This window comes from Taudactylus pleione, unplaced genomic scaffold (genome assembly GCF_031769625.1).
Source record: "Taudactylus pleione unplaced genomic scaffold, aTauple2 ptg000026l, whole genome shotgun sequence".
Classification (NCBI taxonomy): Eukaryota; Metazoa; Chordata; class Amphibia; order Anura; family Myobatrachidae; genus Taudactylus; species Taudactylus pleione.
In genome coordinates this window covers 17,674,387-17,695,654 of record NW_028284428.1, presented here as the reverse complement: position 1 = coordinate 17,695,654, position 21,268 = coordinate 17,674,387, and the positions used below count along the sequence as shown (strand labels likewise).

The 21,268-nt window shown below is 46.8% G+C and overlaps 1 protein-coding gene across 1 annotated transcript in view; it reads right to left on the bottom strand.

Annotated features, from left to right (window-relative positions):
* IL1RAPL1 (interleukin 1 receptor accessory protein like 1) overlaps positions 1–21,268 on the bottom strand; it is a 1,550,795-nt gene that overhangs the window by 405,820 nt on the left and 1,123,707 nt on the right. The window lies entirely within an intron of this gene.

The following is a 21,268-nucleotide window of genomic DNA, read 5'->3' as shown; positions in this document are numbered from 1 at the left end:
TTGGAAAGATGTTGTGAAGCTAGACTACACATCAATGCTAGTATGCATTCTGCACAGTAAGGTTAATGCAAGAACAAGCAGCAAGGGGAAAGACAGCACCTAATGAAAAAGTCAATTATGTTTTATCTAAATCTGTATGTTCAAATTAAAATAGCTAGATTTGACGAGATGCAAATTACGACCCTGATAACAATTTAAACGAACAACCTTAGTAAAAATAACATTTCTTTCTTAGTAAAGTACCAATTATCATCTTAGTAGCTAGAATAAATAAAATGCTATTGTTTTAGTGATTTAAGCCATTAACAGAGACTGATTGTGTCCACTGCCAATATTTGACTATAGCACCCCACAGGAATGCTAACTTTTCTGCTGCGTGAGCAAAATTGGAAATGCCCCTGTCCTCTTCCCATAGCAATGCACAGATCTAATCTATAGTTATGATTATATTATGGCTCATGATTTATTGGTGCTACATGCAACCCTGTATGATGACTAATTGTATAATAATTATTGTTTTTTTTACCAGTATGGTGAACTGCAAATACACTTTTATGTGTATGTCCAGCTGCTGGGATAATTACTGTATCTTCTACAAAAATGCCATGTGAGGATGAGGCTGGCTGATTTATGTATAGCCCATTCAGATTGCCAGCAAATGATCCACCAGATAGATATTAGTAAAATTATGTAGTCTTATACATTCCAAGCATAGGCGAAACTGAGGGGAGGTCCGGGGGTGCAGAGCTGGCCCTAACCAATTTGGTGCCCTAGGCAAGATTTTGGCTGGTGCCCCCAGCAGATAATCACAATCTCTCCCTGCATAGCACACTGATGTATCTAAAGAAAAAAGGGACAGGTTTTAGGGGGAAAGTGATTTATACCCCCACCTCAGAATGCACTCTATAGGGCACATACTCCCCTCACTGCACCCCTCACCCAACACGTCACCTCTCTCCCAGCACCCCTCTCCTAACACAGTACACCTCACCCAGCACATCACCCCTCAACTAGCACCCCTCTCCCAGCACCCTTCATAGCACAGATTAGAGCCCAGCAATTCCCACCCAGCACTCCTCTCCCAGCACAGCACTCCTATCCAAGCACAGCACCATGCTCATAGCAGTGTCATATCCCCCTGGGCTCCCACTACCAATATGTCTTCCTTTCCCCCTATAGCAGTGTCATTAGCACCCTGAGCCACCACCTCCAGGGTCGGCCCTAGCCAAATTTATTTGGTAAGCAAATATATTTACTGGCACCACTAGGTGTATTGTTGCGCGCGCCCAAGGCGCGCATCCGAAAAAATTTAGCGGACATGGTCTTATGAGTAAAGCCGTACCCACGAACCACACCCCATTTTTTACATGCTGGATGCATGCCCAGCACTCCGGGAGCAGCTGGCCATGCTCCCAGTCCCTCTCTCCAGTATATAGATGCGGCGCAGCATTTATTCACCGCTTGCTCAAAGCAGCTACCTAGCTTTTTTTTTCTAGTGAGGATAGATAAAGCTACTAGGCAGGTGTGTGCAAGTCACCCATAGTCACACACACACACACACACACACACACACACACACACACACATCATTAATTTTCTCACATACCCACAGTCACCCATTCTCTCTCCAACACAGCAGTCTCCCATTCTCTCTGTCACACACAGCAGTCACCCATTCTCTCTGTCACACACTGCAGTCACCCATTCTCTCTCTCACACACAGCAGTCACCCATTCTCTCTCACACAGCAGTCACCCATTCTCTCTGTCACACACAGCAGTCACCCATTCTCTCTCACACAGCAGTCACCCATTCTCTCTCCACCACAGCAGTCACCCATTCTCTCTGTCACACACAGCAGTCACCCATTCTCTCTCTCACACAGCAGTCACCCATTCTCTCTCCAACACAGCAGTCACCCATTCTCTCTGTCACACACAGCAGTCACCCATTCTCTCTCACACACAGCAGTCACCCATTCTCTCTCACACACAGCAGTCACCCATTCTCTCTCTCTCACACACAGCAGTCACATATTCTCTCTCACACACAGCAGTCACCCATTTTTACTCTCACACACAGCAGTCACCCATTCTCTCTCACACAGCAGTCACCCATTCTCTCTCTCACACAGCAGTCACCCATTCTCTCTCCAACACAGCAGTCACCCATTCTCTCTGTCACACACAGCAGTCACCCATTCTCTCTCTCACACACAGCAGTCACCCATTCTCTCTCTCACACACAGCAGTCACCCATTCTCTCTCTCACACACAGCAGTCACCCATTCTCTCTCTCACACACAGCAGTCACCCATTCTCTATCTCACACACAGCAGTCACCCATTCTCTCTCTCACACAGCAGTCACCCATTCTCTCTCTCACACAGCAGTCACCCATTCTCTCTCTCACACACAGCAGTCACCCATTCTCTTTCTCACACACAGCAGTCACCCATTCTCTCTCTCACACACAGCAGTCACCCATTATCTCTCACACACAGCAGTCACCCATTCTCTCACACACAGCAGTAACCCATTCTCTCTCTCACACACAGCAGTCACCCATTCTCTCTCTCACACACAGCAGTCACCCATTCTCTCTCACACAGCAGTCACCCATTCTCTCTCACATGCACACACATCAGTCACCCATTCTCTCACACACAGCAGTCACCCATTCTCTCTCTCACACACAGCAGTCACCCATTCTCTCTCTCACACACAGCAGTCACCCATTCTCTCTCTCACACACAGCAGTCACCCATTCTTTCTCACACACAGCAGTCACCCATTCTCTCTCTCACACACAGCAGTCAACCATTCTCTCTCACACACAGCAGGCATACATTCTCTCTCACACACACAGCAGTCACCCATTCTCTCTCACACACAGCAGTCACCCATTCTCTCTCTCACACACAGCAGTCACCCATTCTCTCTCTAACACACAGCAGTCAACCATTCTCTCTCTCACACACAGCAGGCACACATTCTCTCTCACACACAGCAGTCACCCATTCTCTCTGTCACACACAGCAGTCACCCATTCTCTCTCTCACACACAGCAGTCACCCATTCTCTCTCACACACACAGCAGGCACACATTCACTCTCACACACAGCAGTCACCCATTCTCTCTCTCACACAGCAGTCACCCATTCTCTCTCTCACACAAAGCAGTCACCCATTCTCTTTCTCACACACAGCAGTCACCCATTCTCTCTCTCACACACAGCAGTCACCCATTCTCTCTCACACACAGCAGTCACCCATTCTCTCTCTCACACACAGCAGTCACCCATTATCTCTCTCACACACAGCAGTCACCCATTCTCTCTCTCACACACAGCAGTCACCCATTCTTTCTCACACACAGCAGTCACCCATTCTCTCTCTCACACACAGCAGTCAACCATTCTCTCTCTCACACACAGCAGTCAACCATTCTCTCTCTCACACACAGCAGGCACACATTCTCTCTCACACACAGCAGTCACCCATTCTCTCACACACAGCAGTCACGCATTCTCTCTCACACACAGCAGTCACCCATTCTCTCTCACACACACAGCAGGCACACATTCACTCTCACACACAGCAGTCACCCATTCTCTCTCTCACACACAGCAGTCACCCATTCTCTCTCACACACAGCAGTCACCCATTCTCTCTCACACACACAGCAGTCACCCATTCTCTCTCACACACAGCAGTCACCCATTCTCTCTCTCACACACAGCAGTCACCCATTCTCTCTCACACACAGCAGTCACCCATTCTCTCTCACACACACAGCAGGCACACATTCACTCTCACACACAGCAGTCACCCATTCTCTCTCTCACACACAGCAGTCACCCATTCTCTCTCACACACAGCAGTCACCCATTCTCTCTCACACACAGCAGTCACCCATTCTCTCTCTCACACACAGCAGTCACCCATACTCTCTCTAACACATCTGTCACCCATTCTCTCTCGCACACAGCAGTCACCCATTCTCTCTCACACACAGCAGTCACCCATTCTCTCTCTAACACAGCAGTCACCCATTCTCTCTCTCTCACACATCAGTCACCCATTCTCTCACACACAGCAGTCACCCATTCTCTCTCTCACACACAGCAGTCACCCATTCTCTTTCTAACAGAGCTGTCACCCATTCTCTCTCACACACAGCAGTCACCCATTCTCTCTCACACACAGCAGTCACCCATTCTCTCTCACACACACAGCAGGCACACATTCACTCTTACACACAGCAGTCACCCATTCTCTCTCTCACACACAGCAGTCACCCATTCTCTCTCACACACACAGCAGTCACCCATTCTCTCTCACACACAGCAGTCACCCATTCTCTCTCTCACACACAGCAGTCACCCATTCTCTCTCACACACAGCAGTCACCCATTCACTCTCACACACACAGCAGGCACACATTCACTCTCACACACAGCAGTCACCCATTCTCTCTCTCACACACAGCAGTCACCCATTCTCTCTCACACACAGCAGTCACCCATTCTCTCTCACACACAGCAGTCACCCATTCTCTCTCTCACACACAGCAGTCATCCATTCTCTCTCTAACACAGCAGTCATCCATTCTCTCTCTAACACAGCAGTCACTCATTCTCTCTCTCACACACAGCAGTCACCCATTCTCTCTCTCACACACAGCAGTCAACCATTCTCTCACACACAGCAGTCACCCATTCTCTCTCTCACACACAGCAGTCACCCATTCTCTCTCTCACACACAGCAGTCACCCATTCTTTCTCACACACAGCAGTCACCCATTCTCCCTCTCACACACAGCAGTCAACCATTCTCTCTCTCACACACAGCAGGCATACATTCTCCCTCACACACACAGCAGTCACCCATTCTCTCTCACACACAGCAGTCACCCATTCTCTCTCTCACACACAGTAGTCACCCATTCTCTCTCTCACACACAGCAGTCACCCATTCTCTCTCTCACACAGCAGTCAACCATTCTCTCTCTCACACACAGCAGGCACACATTCTCTCTCACACACAGCAGTCACCCATTCTCTCTGTCACACACAGCAGTCACCCATTCTCTCTCTCACACAGCAGTCACCCATTCTCTCTCTCACACACAGCAGGCACACATTCACTCTCACACACAGCAGTCACCCATTCTCTCTCTCACACAGCAGTCACCCATTCTCTCTCTCACACACAGCAGTCTCCCATTCTCTTTCTTACACACAGCAGTCACCCATTCTCTCTCTCACACACAGCAGTCACCCATTCTCTCTCACACACAGCAGTCTCCCATTCTCTCTCACACACAGCAGTCACCCATTCTCTCTCTCACACACAGCAGTCACCCATTCTCTCTCACACACAGCAGTCACCCATTCTCTCTCTCACACACAGCAGTCACCCATTCTCTCTCACACACAGCAGCCACCCATTCTCTCTCTCACACACAGCAGTCACGCATTCTCTCTCACACAGCAGTCACCCATTCTCTCTCACATGCACACACACCAGTCACCCATTCTCTCACACACAGCAGTCACCCATTCTCTCTCTCACACAGCAGTCACCCATTCTCTCTCTAACACAGCAGTCACCCATTCTCTCTCTCTCACACATCAGTCACCCATTCTCTCACACACAGCAGTCACCCATTCTCTCTCTCACACACAGCAGTCACCCATTCTCTCTCTAACACAGCTGTCACCCATTCTCTCTCACACACAGCAGTAACCCATTCTCTCTCACACACAGCAGTCACCCATTCTCTCTCTAACACAGCAGTCACCCATTCTCTCTCACACACAGCAGTCACCCATTCTCTCTCTCACACACAGCAGTCACCCATTCTCTCTCTCACACACAGCAGTCACCCATTCTCTCTCTCACACACAGCAGTCAACCATTCTCTCTCTCACACACAGCAGGCACACATTCTCTCTCACACACAGCAGTCAACCATTCTCTCTCTCACACACAGCAGGCACACATTCACTCTCACACACAGCAGTCACCCATTCTCTCTCTCACACACAGCAGTCACCCATTCTCTCTCACACACAGCAGTCACCCATTCTCTCACACACACAGCAGTCACCCATTCTCTCTCACACACAGCAGTCACCCATTCTCTCTCACACACAGCAGTCACCCATTCTCTCTCACACATCAGTCACCCATTCTCTCTCTCACACACAGCAGTCACCCATTCTCTCTCTAACACATCTGTCACCCATTCTCTCTCACACACAGCAGTCACCCATTCTCTCTCACACACAGCAGTCACCCATTCTCTAACACAGCTGTCACCCATTCTCTCTCACACACAGCAGTCACCCATTCTCTCTCACACACAGCAGTCACCCATTCTCTCTCTAACACAGCAGTCACTCATTCTCTCTCACACACAGCAGTCACCCATTCTCTCTCTAACACATCTGTCACCCATTCTCTCTCACACACAGCAGTCACCCATTCTCTCTCACACACAGCAGTCACCCATTCTCTCTCTAACACAGCAGTCACCCATTCTCTCTCTCTCACACATCAGTCACCCATTCTCTCACACACAGCAGTCACCCATTCTCTCTCTCACACACAGCAGTCACCCATTCTCTAACACAGCTGTCACCCATTCTCTCTCACACACAGCAGTCACCCATTCTCTCTCACACACAGCAGTCACCCATTCTCTCTCTAACACAGCAGTCACTCATTCTCTCTCACACACAGCAGTCACCCATTCTCTCTCGCACACAGCAGTCACCCATTCTCTCTCACACACAGCAGTCACCCATTCTCTCTCTCACACACAGCAGTCATCCATTCTCTCTCTAACACTGCAGTCACCCATTCTCTCTCACACACAGCAGTCACCCATTCTCTCTCTCACACACAGCAGTCACCCATTGTCTCACACACAGCAGTCACCCATTGTCTCACACACAGCAGTCACCCATTCTCTCTCACACACAGCAGTCATCCATTGTTTCACACACAGTAGTCTGACATTGTCACACAGGGGTAATATATAGTAAAAACACACCATTTTCATTATAAGCCCAGTGCTTCTGAGTCAGACTCAGACATGTTTGTCACTGGCACACTGTGTGTTAACAACTTTTCAGCATTTCAGCCATCCCAGGAGGGACTTGATTACTGACAGTTATGGGTGGCCCAGGAGGGTGGTGCTGCCGGCTGCTGTATCAGCCCGCAGCACTGACAACATGTAGATGGCCGCCAGCACCAATGATCCTTCCCCAGACAAAGGTGGTGGCTCCTGTCCCCCTCTCCCACACTACTTTGTCCAGCCCCAACACTGTTTGTGTGCTGTGCTGCCATGTGAAGGCATGACGTCACATCGCTCCCTACAAGCAAAGGGTCCATTACAAGTGCAGTGCAGCTGTGTCACAGTGACAGTCTGCCTGCAGCCCACCTCAGCTGCTGGCTGCTTTGTTGTGGCTTACATAATAAATTGGCATGGTCGCAGCCAGTGCTCCCTCCTCCATTGCGTACCATGCGTTATTTTAGAACTGACCCTGACTACCCATGTGTCTCTGCCTCATGTACCACCAACCCCCAATAGCACTGTCATCAACCCTGAGCTCCATAACCCCCATGTCTCTGCCTCCACATCCTACCTATACCAGTCATCAGCCCCATGAGCCCCTACTTCCCATCTGCATCTACCTCCCCCTCACCCAGCTCTTACCTTTATTCTAAATGGCTGGAGCAGGGCAAGATCTTGCAGCTCTAGGAGTGTTGCGTGTCTTATCTTGCAGCTGCTCACAGTGAGGTTCCAGTGCTCAGCATCAAATCAGGCAGAAATGAAAGTGAAAGTAAAACTCTCTGCCTCTGTGAGTCTGAGCACTGCTCTGTGTGCTGCTGCTATCACGTCCTGACATCTCCTCCTGGGTGGCTATGATCTCTATGCTAGCAATCACTGACAGAGCCACCAAAGGAAAAGAAAATCTACCACCCTATGCCTAGGGCTTGCCCTGCGGGGTGCACAGAGTAGTGGCCATTAGTCCAGGGTAGTGGCGAGCAGCCACCCTGCACCCTCCCACACCCGCTGCCACAATCGGAGTTGAGCTCCGAGCTCTTCCCGCAAGCAGCGGCGCAGACAGAGCAGAGGATGGAGCAGCACAGAGCAGGTAAGTGCTAGCAGAGGGATGGCGGCGACTGCAGGGGTGAGATTGGAGCTGACTGCACAGGGGCCTGGGATGGGGGGAGCTGACTGCACAGAAGGCTGGGGGAATTGGAGCTGACTGGACAGGGGGCTGGGAGGGGGAAGGTTGGAGCAGGCTGCACAGGGGGCTAGGGGGGGTTGGAGCTGACTGCACAGGGGGCTGGGGGGGTTGGAGCTGACTGCACAAGGAGCTGGGGGGATCGAAGCTGACTGCTGCTGGAGGTTAGAGCTGACTGCACAGGAGGCTGGGGGGGAAGGTTGGAGCTGACTGCACAGGGCTGGGGTGACATGGCCTGGGGACTGATGCTAACGCACACTGGGGCTGGGGGAATGGGGCAGAGAGATGCACACTGGGGCTGGGGAAATGGGGCTGAGAGATGCACTGGGGCAGAGACCATACTTGCCTACATTCAGCTCCCTCCTTCTGGGAGGGAGCTGAATGTCTGAGCACAGTGGGGGGTGTGGCCAGGTTATGATGTGGCATTGGGGTGGAGCCAGGGGCGGGGCCACACAATTGCATCATCATAGCTCCACCCCCTCTTCACAATGCCAAAAATATTGGTATTGTTAAATAGGGGGTGGGGCCATGATGACGTGATTCTGTGTGAATCGTGTCACTGGCCCCCTCCAATGCGGGTATTTCTGTAATTAATGTGGGGGTCAGTCGGCAGCCGGGAGGCTTGCCAGCCTTTCCGGGGGGGTCAGGAGTGGCACACAATATTTGGGAGGCTCCCAACCAAATCGGGAGGGTAGGCAAGCCTGAGAGAGACACACACTGGGGTCGTGGGGGAATGGGACTGAGAGACGTACACTGGGGCTGAGGGAATGGGGCTGAGAGATGCACACTGGGGCCGGGGGAATGGGGCTGAGAAATGCGCATTGGGCCAGGGGGATGGGGCTGAAAGCCACTTGTGGGCCTGAGGATGCAAAGATGCAGGGGGTCCTGGGGATGGAGAGGCCATGGGGGTCCTGGGGATGGTGAGGCCCAGGGGGTCCTGGTGAGAGACAAGGGGGCCTGGAGAAGGAGAGACATGGAGGCCTGGATATAAAGAGACACAGAGAGCCTAGAGAACCACAGGGGGGCCTGGGGATGGAGACATTGGGGGGTCTGGAGTAACACAGGGGAGCCTGGAGAGACACAGAAGTTTGATCAGGGAAATTCACATTTTTCCTGCACAAAAACTTCTGTTACTACAGTATTATCTGGTTATGATGGTGACAGGGGTTATATTTCTACTTAAACAGGCATCTTCCAAACAATGTGATCTCCTACATGAATAGTGAATACTGGCTGAAGACACTGCCCAGTGAGGCTCATATTCCTCAGAGGTTCCCCATTGCAGAGAAACTACCATACAGGTAAGAAAAGACTTTCAAACTGACTGGGGCCCCAAAAACCCGCTGAGGGGTGACACCAAGGTGTAGTGTTAAGTGCAGCACTCGGCTCCTGACAGTGTGAGGGAGCTGGCTCTGTACAGTATTCACCCATATTTCTGGCACCCCCCACCACATCGGACCACTGGGGTTCGGGTGGCAAGGCCATACCCTTCCCAAGTGACCACACCCCCTGTCCAAGAGGCTACACCTCCTTTCTGGTGGCGCGCGGCTATGCCACGCACTCAAGATCCCGCCCCATACAGAGTAACACCATGGGGACAGACACCACTGGTGTGTGTGTGTGATACTATTTTCTTTTCCAATAAACAGTAACACAATATCTGATGTGCTAAAACTGGGACCACCCATTACCAGATCTCTAGTTTTGCCTATGATTCCAAGCTTGTCCATCTCACAGTAAACCAATGTTGGTCTGGAGAGTGTAACAGCTATCTACTTTCAGGGACAGCATGCTCACCCACCACCTGTTTTTGTATTTGCAAGCAAAATTGGGTCTAAATTGCATGTATGTAAAAGTGACCAATGTTCACAAGCAAAAGGGTACCACCTGACAAACACAGAGGGATAAATACCATATCCCACATGTAAAACTTTGTACAATCCTTAGGAGCCAATCTGACATTGGCAACTACTCCATCTTCTTGCATCTCTCCGCAGTTAGGATCATGTAAGTATGACTTTTATGTTAATGCTTTCCTTTTTTTCTATAAGAAAATTTGTCTAAGACCATCTTGTATGTAATTTTTATTACAGTAATTGTTTTTGTATATACTTTAAGCCAGAGTTTCCCAAACTCTGCCATTACAGTCCAGGTTGAAAAGATATCCATGCTTGAGTCCAGATGGTTAAATCAAATTGACTGAGGTACATATTAAGTAATCTGTGCTGAAGCATGGATATTCTTAAAACCTGGACTGTAATGGCTGAGTTTGGGAAACTCTGCTTTTATCATTGTATTTTCTCATATTAAACTTCACTAAATAAGATTGGTCTCTTATCGGATCCATTTTTCCTGTGGATTCAGCTAATCCATACCACATATCTGTGCAGCTGTCATTATTTGAGTATTGATAACTGGGACTGACTGAAAAGATAATTGTAGTTGTGTAGTGAGAATTTAAGGCTTCCTATTTGGAGTGAGTCACTCCTGAATCAACCTTAATGGTGGCAGAATTTGAGAATTAATAATAAGTGTATGAAATAACAGGGAGTTTAATCATTTTTAGACAGAACAGGTGGTTGTTTTTTTCATTAATTCTGTATTAGACTCATGTCAAGCAGGTTCAATCAAGTGCTGATTGTGACAAGTTCTTGACAGCTGTTAGAGATTGTAATATCTTAGAAACAGGTTTTTTTTTATACACATCTAGTTTATGAACATATTACATAGCAGAGCTTTATTTTCTTTAGAAAGGCCTATTGAATTAGTCAATAAAACAATCCAAATTTCAAGATTATTAACAGTCAAAGGATCTTTAAAAGGACAAACTCCATTCTGGCAGCTATGATTTAATCACACAAGCCATACAGGTTTTTTTGGTATCTCTCTATGGAGTGGTAACTATCAGAAATCAGTCTTCTGCAACACAGCTTGTTTGCCTGGTTGAGCTCCTCAAAATAGCTGATCAAGCCAAACATTGGTGGCCATGGAATAACTGTGGCATCATAGAAGCTGAGTCAAAATTACAGCTCCCACCATCAGTTAGTAGAAATCAGAGTGTGAAGTATTATATGGATCATGACAGAATGAGTGATTGTTTATACAATGCAAGTCTTTAATGTACATTAGCATAAAAGTGCTATTAACTTTACAGGTAAGTATAACTTAGTTGAGATGTTGTTAGAAATCAGGCATCTAAAATCATCACTTAAGTGTGACATTTGTGGATGTTCTGAACAATTACAGATGCACTGAGTAATGGCATTTTTTAGACTTTCAAGCACATCTAACCAATTAATTTTCTTAAGTGGATTACTGCAGTTATGTAATTCACATAATATGTTATAAAAAGCATGAACATTTTTTTTTTAAGTGAAAAGCAAGAATTGTTTAACCAAGGGTTCCTTAAATTTAAAATATTTGAAACCGACTGTTCAAAGTGAATTGTATGCAATGATCTCCTTCAACAATAGGTTTTAATGTCATTAGTGTTCTACTTCGTGCGCACTCGAATGATATGATATTTAAATAAGATGGTTACTGACATTTTATGATTAACATTATGTTTCAATCTGTTTAAGTTTTTCCTTCAACTTGATCAATTTGTATGTTGATTTAATTCCAATATTGTTCACTAAGAAATGTCAGCGCTCCAACTTAAATACTATATGTTGAATTCTTGACATAGCAAATAACATGATCTCTTTTAATACAGAACCACCGTTATGGGCCTTTTTTGTTTAATTATAGTTGCAAAGTAAATGTGTTTGACATTAAGATGCATTTTGGTGCAAAATTGATGTGGGTGTTATTTTGTATGAGCAGTGCAATAAGGGTGCAAATACACTAGTTCAGCACACCACTTTCAGCTACATGGCCCCAAAAATATGCTAGGTACAGTACAGTATAAACTTTGAACATTAATGAGGCCAATTCAGAGATGCACACAAGTTGTCCACAATGACACAAGCACTGCATGCCTGAAACTGAATGCCGATATTTGCCCATATGTTGCGTTGCCACCACTATCCATACACTTGATGAAATAGGCATCATTATTAAAAAAACAACTGAAAGCAGACGGAGATGCATATAGCTCAATATCTATGTAGATGAATGTACTTGATTGAGGAGCATTCCCAATAGGGTGGGTTGAAAAGTGGGTCAAAAAGAAAAAATTTTCTGCAACGATTGTGAGGATCGAAAAAACTTTGTGGGACCACTTAAGAAGAAGATTGCCATTTAGTTTTTCAAAATCAGATAATAGCTTAGTCGGCCAACCGGCACCTAAAGATTTCGTAATTACACCCTATAGGCATGCCCGCAGAACACCACTGCAAAGCACTATGGCTCTGTTTGTTGCTAAGTAGCAGAATACAACAGATTTGACTTGTAATACACACCCTGTTCACCGTATAGTGTCATATAGTAAGTGCGCTCAACCTAGCCGTATCATCTAAAATGCAGTAATAGGGTATCAGTTGCCCTCTGCCTGCAGCTCTCAGCTTGTTGCAAACAAATACATACAACAACCCAGAACTGACCATTATGGAAAGTAGGCCCTCTCTTATTTTTAGAAGTGTAGAGCAATGCTTGATATTTCTTGCAGTACGTTTGAACTAGGGGTGTGCATCGGCCACTTTTCGTGTTTTGTGTTTTGGTTTTGGATCTGGATCTTTCTTCGTGTTTTGGATCTGGATTGGTTTTGCCAAAACCACCCTTCCGTGTTTTGGGTTCTGGGTTTTGTGTTTTGGATCTGTATTTTTTTGAAAAAAAGCATAAAAACAGCTAAAATCACAGAATTTGTAGGTTTTTCTGCTCCTATGCTATTATTAACCTCAATAACCTTAATTTCCACTCATTTCCAGTCTATTCTGAACACCTCACACCTCACAATAGTGTTTTTATGTCCAAAAGGTTGCACCGAGGTAGCTGGATGACTATGCTAAGCGACACGAGTGGGCGGCACAAACACGTGACCCATCTAGGCGTGAAACTGCAGTGGCAGACAGGATGGCAGTTTGAAAAACTAGGCCCCAAACTGTACATAATGCAAAGAAAAAAAAGAGGTGCAAGATGGAATTGTCCTTGGGCCCTCCCACCCACCCTTATGTTGTATAAACAGGACATGCACACTTTAACAAACCAATCATTTCAGCGCCAGGGTCTGCCACACAACTGTGGCTGAAATGATTGGTTCGTTTGGGCCCCCACAAAACAAGCTGGCAATTAATCTGTCCCTGCACAAACTGGCTCTACGGAGGCAAGATGTCATCCTCATCCTCCTCATCCACCGATTCCTCACCCTCTTCAGTGTGTACATCCTCATCCTCACAGAGTATTAATTCGGCCCTGCTGGAACCACAGGTCCCTCTGTACGTTCTGGAGGCTGGTCTCCCTGGAAGAGTTGATAATTCATTTTATGAACATCATCTTCTCCACATTTTGTGGAAGCAACCTCCTACGCCTTTCGCTGACAAGGTTCCCGGCTGCACTAAACACTCTTTCGGAGTACACACTGGAGGGGGGGCAACTCAGGTAAAATAGAGCCAGTTTGTACAGGGACCTCCAAATTGCTTCTTTTTCCTGCCAGTACAGGTACGGACTGTCTGACATGCCTACTTGGATGCTGTCACCGATGTAATCCTTTAACAGACAAATGCACGCTTGTCGCTACTGCTTTGAGGATGCAAGTGCGGCTACAGCCCACACAATTCACAAAGAGAAAAAAGAACAATATTTTTATTGTTTGTGGAGCACAATTTGAGGGTGTCACCACCCTTTAACAGACAGACGCACGCTTGTCGCTGCTGCTTTAAGGATGCAGGTGCGGCTACAGCCCAAACATTTCACAAAGACCGAAAAAAAAGAACAATATTTTAATTGTTTGTGTAGCACAATTTGAGGGTGTCACCACCCTTTAACAGACAGACGCACGCTTGTCGCTGCTGCTTTAAGGATGCAGGTGCGGCTACAGCCCAAACATTTCACAAAGACCGAAAAAAAAAGAACAATATTTTAATTGTTTGTGTAGCACACTTTGAGGGTGTCACCACCCTTTAGCAGACAGACGCACGCTTGTCGCTGCTGCTTTAAGGATGCAGGTGCGGCTACAGCCCACACAATTCACAAAGACAGAAAAAAGAAGAATATTTTTATTGTTTGTGTAGCACACTTTGAGGGTGTCACCACCCTTTAACAGACAGACGCACGCTTGTCGCTGCTGCTTTGAGGATGCAAGTGCGGCTACATCGCACACAATTCACAAACACATTAAAAAACTAGTTTTTTATTTTTTGGAGCACTTTGAGAGTTACACCACCCTTTAACAGACAGACGCACGCTTGTCGCTGCTGCTTTAAGGATGCAGGTGCGGCTACAGCCCACACAATTCACAAAGACCGAAAAAAAAAGAACAATATTTTAATTGTTTGTGTAGCACACTTTGAGGGTGTCACCACCCTTTAACAAACAGACGCACGCTTGTCGCTGCTGCTTTAAGGATGCAGGTGCGGCTACAGCCCACACATTTCACAAAGACAGAAAAAAAAAGAACAATATTTTCATTGTTTGTGTAGCACACTTTGAGGGTGTCACCACCCTTTAACAGACAGATGCACGCTTGTCGCTGCTGCTTTGAGGATGCTGGTGGAATCTAGACGGGATTTGGAACCGAGGACACACTACCTTCATCAATTGTCTAAATCCCACTGCACTAATGGCGGATACCGGACGCACGTCTAACACCAACATAGCAGTCAAGGCCTCAGTTATACGTTTTGCTTCAGGATGACTGCTGTCGTACTTCATCCTCATCGCTATGGACTGTTGGGGGGTCAATTGTTTAGTAAAAGTAGTGATGTTCCTACTTCCTCTCTGGGATGATGAACTCCCAGCAGCAGCAACAGCACTAGGAGGAAGTGGTTCTTGATCTTTCCCTATTTTATTTTTATCGGAGAAAGTTTGGTCCTCCATTTATGTTATATTGATATATACGTGCGGCTAAAGCGCACACAAACACAGACAATATTTTTTTAATTTTGCTGGAGAGTAGTGCATTTTGTGGGTTACACCACCCTTTAAGAAATGAGCCAGCCGGCTCTTTACTTATGGGACACAGGCACACGCTTGGCGCTGCTCCTTTGTTGATGCACGTGCAGCCACAGTGCACACAAGTCACAAACACAGAAAATATATATTTTTTTGTTTTGGAGTGTACTTTGGGGGTTACAGAACCCTTTAACGGTCAAGCCAGCCGGCCCTTTACTTATGACACAGGCGCACGCTTGGCACTACTTTGTTGATGCACGTGCGGCTACTGCGCACACAATTCACAAACACAGAAAATAATTTTTTTTTTGGTTTGGACTGGAGTGTACTTTCGGGGGTAACAGCACCCTTAACGGTCAAGCCAGCCGGCCCTTTACTTATGACACAGGCGCACGCTTGGCACTACTTTGTTGATGCACGTGCGGCTACTGCGCACACAATTCACAAACACAGAAAATAATTTTTTTTTTGGTTTGGACTGGAGTGTACTTTCGGGGGTTACAGCACTCTTAACGGTCAAGCCAGCCGGCCCTTTACTTATGACACAGGCGCACGCTTGGCACTACTTTGTTGATGCACGTGCGGCTACTGCGCACACAATTCACAAACACAGAAAATATTTTTTTTTTGGTTTGGACTGGAGTGTACTTTCCGGGGTTACAGCACCCTTAACGGTCAAGCCAGCCGGCCCTTTACTTATGACACAGGCGCACGCTTGGCACTACTTTGTTGATGCACGTGCGGCTACTGCGCACACAATTCACAAACACAGAAAATAATTTTTTTTTTGGTTTGGACTGGAGTGTACTTTCGGGGGTTACAGCACCCTTAACGGTCAAGCCAGCCGGCCCTTTACTTATGACACAGGCGCACGCTTGGCACTACTTTGTTGATGCACGTGCGGCTACTGCGCACACAATTCCCAAACACAGAAAATAAATTTTTTTTTGGTTTGGACTGGAGTGTACTTTCGGGGGTTACAGCACCCTTAACGGTCAAGCCAGCCGGCCCTTTACTTATGACACAGGCGCACGCTTGGCACTACTTTGTTGATGCACGTGCGGCTACTGCGCACACAATTCACAAACACAGAAAATAATTTTTTTTTTGGTTTGGACTGGAGTGTACTTTCGGGGGTAACAGCACCCTTAACGGTCAAGCCAGCCGGCCCTTTACTTATGACACAGGCGCACGCTTGGCACTACTTTGTTGATGCACGTGCGGCTACTGCGCACACAAATCACAAACACAGAAAATAATTTTTTTTCTTGGTTTGGACTGGAGTGTACTTTCGGGGGGTTACAGCACTCTTAACGGTCAAGCCAGCCGGCCCTTTACTTATGACACAGGCGCACGCTTGGCACTACTTTGTTGATGCACGTGCGGCTACTGCGCACACAATTCACAAACACAGAAAATAATTTTTTTTTGGTTTGGACTGGAGTGTACTTTCGGGGGTTACAGCACCCTTTAACGGTCAAGCCAGCCGGCCCTTTACTTATGACACAGGCACACTCTTGGCACTACTTTGTTGATGCACGTGCGGCTACTGCGCTCACAATTCACAAACACAGAAAATAATTTTTTTTTTGGTTTGGACTGGAGTGTACTTTGGGGGTTACAGCACCCTTTAACGGTCAGGCCAGCCGGCCCTTTACTTATGACACAGGCGCACGCTTGGCACTACTTTGTTGATGCACGTGCGGCTACTGCGCACACAATTCACAAACACAGAAAATATATTATTTTTTTAGCACTTGGGGGGAGCACCCCTGATGGACAGAGCACCCCCTGGACAACACTACAGCACCCCTTTAGGACTGGGACACTGCACAGGACTTTGGAGTGGACACAGCCCCTATGGAGAACTGACTGCACAACACAGTCCAGCCAGCCTCTATGGACTTTGAAGTAGTGGACACAGCCCCTATTAACAACAGCAGCACAGCACAACACAGCCAGCCCCTATGGACTTTGAAGTAGTGGACAACAGCAGCACTACACTACACTACACTACACAGCCCTAACTCCCACCCTCCCTCTTCACTGTCCACAGCCGAGTGAGAAAATGGCGCCGACGCGGGTACCTTATATAGGATCCAAAACCCGCGAGACTCGGAAGGCGGGATGATGACGTTTTGCCTCGATTTCAGATCCGAGTCAGGCGGGAAAAGTCGAGCCTGACTCGGATCGGGGGCGCTCGGGGGGGTTCGGATTTCAGAAATCCGAACCCGCTCACCCCTAGTTTGAACGCGTTCCTCTATGGTTTGCAGGGTAACAGTAGGTAATGATGCTTTAGTCCATACAGCTATTATTCTGTTAGCAACAGCCTTAGCGACCTCTGCAGTTGATGCATTACAACGTTCATCTAACAGAATGTCATGTCGAATGACAGAGTTGAAGAACTACTTTTTCGTAAGTTGGAAGAACAGTATCATCAAACTCCTGAGGGGTACCAAAAATATGACAGTTAGGAGGTGAGGGAGGAGGGGGAGCTGTTTTCTTTATAGTGGAATCGGCGAAAATCCAAATCCATCGTAATAATGGAAATTATTCAATGGTGTTACGATGGCTGACCCTGGCTTTAATTCCCCAGAGCTGCACTGGCCCTGGCTCTTACCTGGCTGCTGTGCTTTTGCATCAGGGGCATCTTGTATTCATTGGAGGCTGTCTCTGGGAATCAATCAGCCTCAGTGATACCTCCCCTCTCTCGGCTGCTGCTTGGCAACCAGAGACATTGCTAGCTCTGATTGGCTCACTGATACAGTGATAACCAATCAGAGCACTGCCTGCCCCTCTCCCCTGCACTGCTGCAGCTTCTACTAGCACAGCCACAGCATGATGAGCAGGGAAGCAGCAGGCAATTGGCAAGCCTTCCATCCCACCGAGTCACGCTGTGACTGCTGCTGGAGACAGCAATAACACAGTATACCACAGTATACCTCTATCAGCTCTGCCAGAACGCTTTGCAGGGGTGTTCTGTGGGCATGCGTATAGGGCGTAAGTATGAAATCTTTAGGCGTCGGTTTTGAAAATCTAAATGGCAATCATCTTCTCGAGTGGTACCACAATTTTTTATTGACCCTCACAATCGATGCGGAAACTTTTTTTTTAACCCACCCTAATGTGCAGTTAAAATTAAAAGATCTATCTGCAAAACAGACTTGTGTAACATCTTTGCTTCAGATGCATTATACTTTACATTTAAGTTTGCACATCTTAAGATGCTTTCAAATCAACATACAAGTGTGGAAAAACAAGTGTGCAGATACATCTTTGTTTACACTCTGGGTCTGATTCAGAGGTGCATGTAATGTCAATGCCACCCACAATCGGCCAATGATTTCAGTCTGCACATGGTTACCTCATAAAGACGCAGATTAAAATTGCATGTAGATCTATTTCATTTTGGTGGACATTTCTGGAAGGTAACATGGGGTTGGCTTGCCAGATGTGGGCTTGATGCCATGGCAGCCATGTTATGATGAAGAAATTGCACCTGTCATAGGGTAGGTGCATCCAATGGTGCAACTGATGCATCCGTCAGTGCTTCTTACTACTGTATGCACAGCAGCGGATTAGCACCACTGACAGTGGGTGTCTCAGTAGGAAGTCCATCAGCTGTGGCTTTAGCATTAAGACGCAGTTGCAGCTTCAAATAAAGACACAATCATGGCTGCAATAGTGTCCACCTCGAAATCAGTCCCTCTATTTGTAACACTAAGGTGCCTTTTCATCAAAACATAATTATCACCTGTGATAATTATGGTTTGGACCCGCTGCAAGTTCAAACACAGTTTAAGAGGCATTCATCATGCCTCCCACCATAAACTATCACTCCTGAAAAACTGCTGTTTCTACGAAGTCAGTTTTTCTGGAAGTGAGAGACTTCTCTCCTGCTCTTCCAGTCTGTTTTCAGTTTTCACTGCTTGTCTTCAAGCTGCAAAGAGACTGCTGTAGCAGTAGAAAAGAACCTCCTTCCCCCGCCTATCTGCCCACATGGCCATCCACCAATACCACCTGTGTCGTGCCGCCAGTGGAGACTGCGCCCCCTCCTGCTCAGGCCAGCAGCCTCGGCTCACAAGAGAAGAGCTCGGGGAGCTGGGAGGGAGCAAATTCAGGTAAGAGGACACAGAAGGGAGGATTCTTTTCAGATCCCTCTGCTATATCAATCCTGTATGCCATCTCAGAGTGGCGTACAGTATCACTGTCAAGTTCTGAAAAAAAAAGCTTTTTCGAAACTTGATGAATTTTGGGGACTGTGGAAATTAGTGGGGGATAATTGTAACCAGGAGATATCAGTGATATTATGAATTACCCTGGCACTTAATTTCTACAAAAATAGGTGAAAAATCTTAATTTTCACTTACTTTTGTAGAAATTAAGTGATGATGAATAGACCCTTAAATAATTTTAAAAAATTCCAAAAGCACAGTGCAAATGTATTGCTGTGAGCTAACATGCACTGGAGTAACTACTGTAGGTGCAGTTGGTGTGGCTGCAATGGAGCCCTGACAGCTTCCGCGGCCCAGCCCTATAATGCCAGGCCAGCATCCGGCATTCAGCAGTGTGCTGCTGGGGGAAGGACCTAGAGGGACCCGTGAAAATTTTGCTATGGGACCCCCTAGGTCTAGTTACAGTACGCCCCTGCTCACATGCCTACTCTAGCACAAATACACATGTTTTTATGGCTAAGAACATTGATTTAGTAGCCAAGAGAGTGTTATGCAGCATAAAATGGAAAGAAATGGGTGTGTTGTAGAGAGTGCTGATTATATGCATGAGGGTGCCTAACAGATTAAGGAAAATTGTTTTGGGAATGAGACTATAAATTAAATGAAGCGGTGTATACTAGAAATCACATTTACTCAGAAGTTGTCTGTTTTGCATGAGGGCAGACAGCCTTCACTTAAGTCAAAATTACTTGATTATTATACAACCTTTGAGGCAGAGATGATTGTGTCTCATTCTACACTTTCAACGAAAAAATTCTGCCCATTCAATTAATTTTTTGTGAGAATATATTTTTAGGTATGCCTTGATCAAAGAGAGTAAATTTTAGTGAACAGTGGGCCTGATTCAGGTTGGTTCGCTTGCTGCAAAAATATGCTAGGGAATGCAATCGCACAGCAACTGCAGCACTATACCAAGATGCCCATCACTGTATAAAGCCGCCAACTTCCCATGACATGCATCCGCAAGTCAGCAAAAACATTGGTACCATCGAGTAATATCGGAACCATCTGCACAGTTGTATTTGAGCTGACCCTACTGTAGAAACTGCTAAACTTCCTGTCACCATCTTGACCTCTGCCAGCGTATGCTATCGCAGGGGCTTAATTATGCACACCCCTGTAATGGCAATTAAATACCCAGGCACACCTGCATTTCTCTGATCACCCCCCAGTCACCGCCCTCAAACCGTCACTTCCTGTCAATCACTGTGTGAAGACTTTGCGTGCTCACTGTGAACGCTCTTGATCGCTGTGGCCGGTTTGCACACACACACTGCATCTTATACGCATGCGCAGAATGCAAACATCGGCTGGCTGCGTGCGAATGCACCCTTGCGAACCAACCTGAATCAGGCCCAATACACAAAGAATATGGTGCTTAAAGTAGACATCTTATCTTGTGGTTATTTTATGTTAGGACATCCAGTCTGAAAGATACTATAGTGAATAGAAGGAATTCAAATCTGGCGATTACAGTTTTAAACAGTTCTCCTGTCTGATATCAAGTGCATAGGGCTGGATTGGCCATAAGAATCAGTGGAAAAATTCCTGGTGGGCAGACTAACCTGTGGCCACCTGTAGTTTGGGTGACTTTTTTTTTTTTACCTTAGTTTTTCTTTTGCAGTTCTGTCTCTTGGACTGAGCAGTAGCATTCTGCAAGCTCTCCACTTGGGGGCCCAGTATTTCCTTTAAACTGTACCCCTCAGATCATCTAGTCTC